Genomic DNA, 7,659 nt, shown 5'->3' with positions numbered 1-7,659 from the left:
TTATAGATGTCAGTTCAATATAAAACTTTCTTAACAGGGGGCTGGCAAGTGGCATGGTGGTTAAAGGCGCTGGACTCCCACATGGCCGACCATAGTTCAAGTCTCGGACCTGGTGGCTTGCTTTCTCACTTCCTCTCTCTCTCTCTGTCTCTCTCTGATCAAACTGGAAAATAACAATGATAATAATAACAAATAAAGTTAAATAAAATAATTCTTTAAAAAAAAACTTTCTTAACAGAGATGCTCAATAATGGGATGGAAAGAGTCATGGTGGAAAACGTCACATGTTGTGAAGGGTGGTTGTTTTTGTTTGTTGATTTTTTTGTTTTGCTATAGGGCACCAGAGAGAGGGAGAGAAGGGGATGGAAAACCCCCTGGGGGATAACCACACCACAGTCCCTCCTCCACTCTCCTTGCAGGATTTTGGGCATGCATGTACATGCACCCAGTGTGTTTTTCAAGCCACCGGGTCTGGGACTCGAACCACACAGTCTGCCATGTGGGATCCAGCCACCTTGAGCACCACACCACCTGCTGGCTCCAGGATGGTTCTTATATTACAGAGTTAGTCTAAATGATTTATCTGGCTAGGTGGGGGCAAATGTAAATGTGATGCTGAGCGAGGCTGACCCATGTGGAAAGGTTCTGTGTTTGCATTTGAAAACCGTCCTGGGTATACTGGGCATAGGTGGGCCCATCATGATGGTTGGCTAATGGAAGGATGTTGGGAGGGGTGGATCATGGCATCAGGATCCTATTGGAGGTCCTCTCTTTCTCTCATGGAAGAAATAAACTTTAAAAAAATGTTTTAAAATTATCCTTCCACGTTTGTTATTCTACACTTTCTTTTGAGAGAGATTTTTGCTATAGGGCACATGCACTTGCCAGAGAGATAGAAAGAGACAGAAAGACAGAAACTGAGAAATCACCCCTCCCATGGGGTATGGCCATGCCGCAATCCCCTCTCTCTGTTCTCCCGGGATCTTGGGCACACATGTGTACACATCCAGCGTGAGTTTGAAGCCACCAGATCTGGGAATCAAACCACAGTCAGGTACATGGGAGTCCAGTGAGACAAAGGCCACACCACCCACTGGTCCCAATTCTATAGTTCTTTTTTAAAAATAATTAATTTTATTTAACCTTATTTATTACTTTTATTATTTTCCAGTTCGATCAGACAGAGAGAGAGGAAAAGTGAGGAAGCAGGCCACAGGTCCAGGACTTGAACCGTGGTGAGCCATGTGGGGAGTCCAGTGCCTTTAACCACTATGCCACCTGCCAGTCCCCCCTCCCAGCTAGACACTTTTAATAGAGGTAAATTTGTTCAAAAATATTGTGCATTGGCTATTAAAAAAATGATACCGAGGCAATGTTAAGAGTTCTAGAATAGCTAAGGCATACAGATCACTTATAAAGCCTCCTCTTCTGGCCCAGCCACTGTGGCACAGTCAGTAGCTATCAGATCATAGAACTGGAAGCCACAGGCCAGTTAGAATGCCTGGTCTGGATAGACTGGAACACATCAAGCATGTGTGTACACGGTCTGAATCCTGGAGAGCTAGCAGACTAGAGGAAGGGGACTACAGCATGACACATTCTGCCCAGGGGGGTCTCTCTCACGTGTGCACACATATGTACTCTATCATGAACAATAAATAAATAAATACGCATTAAAAAAAAAAAAGCTTCTTGTCCCTAACTTCTCATTTACAGTTTTTGAAGCATCAGAACTGACTGCCGTTCCTTATTTCCTACTCAGTCTGGTGCACATGCTCACACAACCTGAAACGTCTGCAAGACAAGTAGCCAGAGAGGAGTTAGGAGGCTAAGGAGCTTGGGTAATAAACAGAACTGATAATTAGTCCTTGAATAATTGATGAACTCAGGCTCCAAGGCTATTATTCCACAAACATTCTTAATGGTACTAAAACTAATCTAAACACTTTCCTGATGCCAACCAGTGACCAGACAAAAGTTTGCTGCAGAGGAAACTCTGCACAGAAATGAGGAGTAAGTTGCTATTCCAACAAATAGTAATGGCTACAGCAGAGAAGGTAGCTTCTTGTCCCTAACTTCTTCATTTACAGTTTTTGAAGCATCAGAACTGACTGCCGTTCCTTATTTCCTACTCAGTCTGGTGCACATGCTCACACAACCTGAAACGTCTGCAAGACAAGTAGCCAGAGAGGAGTTAGGAGGCTAAGGAGCTTGGGTAATAAACAGAACTGATAATTAGTCCTTGAATAATTGATGAACTCAGGCTCCAAGGCTATTATTCCACAAACATTCTTAATGGTACTAAAACTAATCTAAACACTTTCCTGATGCCAACCAGTGACCAGACAAAAGTTTGCTGCAGAGGAAACTCTGCACAGAAATGAGGAGTAAGTTGCTATTCCAACAAATAGTAATGGCTACAGCAGAGAAGGTGCCTTTAAAAAACACCCTGAAAAAGTACTCTCCAATGTAGTTTGTTCCATTGCATGTCTATACTGCTGTGATTTTTCTACAGCACACTTGGAAAAGAACTGGGGAGATGACAAGCACAGATACTAAACACCCACTGACAACTGCTGTGTGTCAAGCAAGGCCAAAAGAATCAGCTATTACGGAAACTGCGAGCTCTGTTAGATTTGGCTTATTACTTACAGAGCCAGGCAAAGAAAAATGAGCAAAGGGGCCATCCCCAGGTTTTGTCCCACAGGGTGACATTGAAACAAAAAGAGCCAACTACTACAGGATGGATGACAGGACACTCCCTAGCTAAGGAGCCAGTCTATGCTGCAGCTCAGCAGTCTTAGAGGCTGTGGCTTTGCTCGAAAGTGGACCAAGCCTCATGCCTCACCACAAGCCAGGAAGTAGTAAGAAACTACGTCTTTGATGGCTTCCAAGGAATACTGGCTCTACCAGCTAATGCCTCAAATCCCGACAGATTGAGGAAATGGAGGGGAAAGGATTGCAGCATGACTACACCCATTGAGAGGTGCTTTCTTCTTCTCCTTCTCTGTCTCTCATCTCTCTCTCTGGAGAGCTCACGTGCCTACACCAAAAAATATATGAAAACAAACAAAAAGTGGGTCCAAAAGAGTTATTTGCTAAGCAGTCTATACTTTACAAAGTAAAAACTACTTTCAAAACAAAAATAAACCTCACTAAAATCAGGAATTTAGATTTGGAAGGAATCTTGGAGATTATACAATCCAATGGTTTTCAAATATTAGTTTCAAAAGTTTATGTAGTCCATGAGAGTGAGAGACAGAGAGCGGAAGGAAGAGGACAAGCACCTTCAACAGAGTCTCACACCAGTCTCACCTCCCCCTGCTTCTCAGCCAGCCAGAACCATGGGCACTTGTGCCTTGAACATGCAGGTCAATTGTGGACCCTGTTACAATCTCCAATATGGGTCTAGTATTGCTTGACCAGTGTGTTACTTGGGCACTGCCCGGTTGGCCCCATTTTTTATTCTTAGCTTCAGAATCCACTGTTTGCATTAAAGCCCATGAAAAGGGAAAGGGGATCGTAGAGACTTACTGTCCATCCCACCCCATCATAGTCAAACCCCATCCACCACCGTCAGGGGCATTGAGGACATTCACAGAGCAAAGTTTAAAAATCCCAAATCTGGCCTAATTCTTAGTTTACAGATTAGGAAACTAATGCCCAGAATGGTGAGGTTATTTGTCCACGCTTAAGCCTCTGGTTTAGAGAAACATCTTGGACTCCTGAGCATTTCTTAACAATCCAGTGCTTTTAGTAAACTGCTCATTTCTAAATTTCTGCATGCTTGGGTTTACCAATACAAAATTGCCCCAGTTAAAAATTGTTTCAAAGAAAAACTGAGTCTTCCACTGAGAAATCTGTGGTTCTGAGACTGAAACTATATCTTTAAAAATAATTCATTTTTTCTACCATTTTTGTCCCAATGACATCAAGAATAATTTGTAGTAATTTATTTTAAACATTGTTTTATTAGGAATTTAAGAATATGTGATTTTAGGGGCCAGCTAGTGGCATGGTGGTTAAAGTGGCTGGATCCCACATGGCCAATAGTGTGGTTCAAGTCCTTGACCTGGCAACTTGAAAACCATGCCAGCAAGATGTGTGTGCATGCCCCAAATCCTAAGAACAGATGAAAAGGGACTGCAGTGTGGTCATCACCTTTTGGGGAGTGGGGTCGGGGATGGTTCTCATTTTCCTTTCTGTTTTTCTCTCTTTTTCTCGCTGGAGAGCACACACACCTTACAGCAAAAAAAAAAAAAAAGAAAAAGAAAGAAATTAATATGTGATTTTAATATTTCATTGTGTTTTAGCAGGTTTAAAAATGATCTATTTAATTTTATTTATCATCATTATTATTATTTTTAATTTGCTAAAGGACATGTACACTAACCAGAGAGAGACAGAAAGAGAGAGAAAGAAAGTAAGCCACCTGGCTCAGAACTCGAACCTAGGTCGGCCATGTGGGAGTCTGGCATCTTAACCACCACCACCTGCTGCCCCCTAACAGATTTTATTTAGTCTTAGAATCAAAACACTTCCCAAAAGAGAGCTTCTCTAATTGGTAATTTACGTCAATAAGAAAATATGATTAATTAATATAAATCAGATTTACTGCCTACTTTTTAGGAGTCAATTTTTATTTTGTCAAGTAGCCTATTAAATAGGAACGTGATAGGAGAAACAAATGGCACCCTAGTACCCATAAATTTGAGCCCCAAGTTTCGAATTATTTTCAGAGAGAAGTGTAGCTAACAGCCATGAACAGAAAACCATGTATATTTTTAATGCCAAAATTCAAATAAATCTTGGCACTGTTCTTCCATTAGTATATATAAAAATGAAATAAAGGAAAAAGACACTGGATGAGCATTCTTCGTAATTAATGTTCTGCACATGCTTTTGAGGGGAGACAGGATACGGGATGAATGAAGTGCTGACAATCTAGCATATGCTGTGTCAAATCAGTGTTAGAGACAAGATCATCAATTTCAAATATCAAGATAGAGTTGAAGTTTCCTAGCTTCTCCCACCCAAGGAAACCAAATGTACTGCTTGGTTTCTCCCAGCATCCTGATGAACAGTCACTTATCCAGGTTCTGCTACATGCATGGCTCCATTATCTCAAGCAACCAGGAATATAAATTTAAATTTGTCCGCAAGCACATGTACTCGCCAGAGAGAGACAGAGAGACGTGGTCTAGGGCTTAAACCATATACTCCACCATGTGGAACCCTGCTCCCTGAACCACCAGGCCACAAGCTGGTGCCATCAAGCAATAAGGATTTTAAAAATACGTATGTACCTGGGCCAGCAGGTGGCATGATAGTTAAAGGCGCTGGTCGAGTCCCTGACCTGGTGGCTTGCTTTCTCACTATTCCTCTCTCTCTGTCTGCTCAAATTGGATAATAATAATGATAAATAACACTAAGTATATATATAGTCCTTATCATAATGTGACCTGTCCTTTTTATTTATTTCATCCGTGAGTGAAAAAAGAGAGACAGCATCCTTAATGAGTCTTTTCTTAAAAAAAAAAAAATCCATTTAACTTTATTTTAATTTGACCAAGGATAGGGGGGTGGGAGGAGTGAGAAAGCAAGCCGCCAGGTCTGGGACTCGAATCATAGTTGGCCATGGGGGAGTTCAGTGCCCTTAACCACCACACCACCAGCTGGCCCCCTCAGTGAGTCTTGACACCATAGACACTCCCAGCTTTAGCCAGCCCTGAATGATGGGCACGCTCATGTTTGCATTCTCTGGGATGTCTCCAGATTGAACTGGGGACCTTCCCGTGTGGTTCGGCCTGACAAAACTTGATGCTTTACTGCGGCAACACTGTTCAGACTCCACTTGCTCTTTCTGAGACACAGGATAAATAAAATCAGGTAGGATAGTCTGCGTTATATTAGTGCTATAGGCAGGGAGTGCAGTCAGGGAAAAGTGAATAAAAATCTCCATGGATGGACCAGCAGCTGGTGTAATGTCTGTGTCGCTGGACTCCCATGTAGTCAACTGCGGTTCAAGTCCGGGACCTGGTGGCTTAAACTCACGCTGGGCACGTGTGCGTGAGTGCCCAAGATCCTGAGAGGAGAATGGAGAAGGGATTGCAGAGTGGCCATTTCCCCTGGGGGGGGCGGTGATTTCTCACTTTCTGTCTCTCTCTCTCTCTGTCTTTCTGGTGAGCACACACGCCCTATAGCAAAAACCTCTCCTAAAAAAAAGAAATTCCGTGGAGAGGGAATCTTCAGGAGAAGATGGCTTGAAAGTAGGCTGAAAAGGAGGTAGGTCTTAGATATTGACCAATGTACTATTTCAGGTCCAGACAGGACTGTGGGTGTATGAACTGAAGTGTGTGGACAAGTGTGGCCGGAAGACAGTGTCTGTGAAGAGAACATACAACACTGATGACGATCACACGATGAAATTTGGCTTGAACAGGTGTTGAGACATTTTGGGACGGACTTGAAAACTAAACTATGTTAGAACCTTCCAATGGGAGTGGAAAGAGATTGAGGAGGTTCAGAACTCACAAATCACTCTAGGCCAATTCTGGAGACCCCTCTGACCAGAGTGCTTGTAAAGGATTTGAGGGAGGAGGGACTAGAGACAGAGAAACCAGTTAGGAAACTACTGTCCTAGTTTAATCAGCAAGCAATGAAAACCTCGGGCTGAAAAAACCCCGATGACTAAAGATCCCAGGGTGAGTGACCAGGAGTCTCTATTTGCTGAGTGAAAAAATGAACAAGTGAACTAATGAGCAAGCATAAAAGTTCACAGTAAAAGCTAGTTTAAAAGGGAGACAGGGCCAGTAGGTGGCATGAAGGTTAAGGCGGCTGGATCCTACATGGCCAACTGTGCAGTTCAAGTCCCAGACCTAGTGGCTTGAAAAACAGCCAGGAGCATGTGTGGCTGTGTGTGCCCAAAATCCTGAAAGGAGAATGGAGGAGAGGGGATTGCAGTGTGGAACTCTCCCCTGGTGGATAATTTCTCAGTTTCTCTCTCTCTCTATCTTTCTGTCTCTGGCAAGCATATGCATCCTGCACCAAACTATAAATAAATAAATAAATAAATAAATCAATAAATAAATTTGAGGAGATGAATATGGGGATATCTTTGATTATTGTACACTTAATGCATGCCTTAAAAAAACATACTATAGGGACCAGCAGTTAGCACAATGGCTATGTCGCTGGACTCCCATGTAGTCAACCGCGGTTCAAGTCCCAGACCCAGCGGCTTAAACTCACGCCGGGTGCATGGGCGTGCGTGCCCAAGATCCCGAGAAGAGAATGGAGAAGGAATGGCGGTGTGGCCATCCTCCCTGGAGAGTGATTTCTTGCTCTCTGTTTCTCTCTGTCTTTCTGGCAAGCACACACACCCTATAGCAAAAACCTCTCCAAAAAAAGAAAAAAAAATACTATAGATGTGACATGGTGGTTAAGGCAGTAGATTCCCATACAGCCACACAGCCGACCATAATTTGAATCCATTACCTGGTAGTTTGAAACTCATGCTGGGTATGCATGCCTGCATGCCCAAAATCCCAGGAGGGAACGGAGGAGAAGAGACTGTGGCATGGCCATCCTCCCTGGAGGGGTGATTTCTTTTTTTTTTTTTTTTTTTTTGGAGAGATTTTCACTGTAGGGCGCGTGAGG

The sequence above is a fragment of the Tupaia chinensis genome, unplaced genomic scaffold, assembly GCF_000334495.1.
Source record: "Tupaia chinensis unplaced genomic scaffold, TupChi_1.0 Scaffold000076_1, whole genome shotgun sequence".
NCBI lineage: Eukaryota > Metazoa > Chordata > Mammalia > Scandentia > Tupaiidae > Tupaia > Tupaia belangeri.
The sequence above is the reverse complement of the archived record's forward strand: the minus strand, read 5'-3'. Positions refer to the sequence as shown.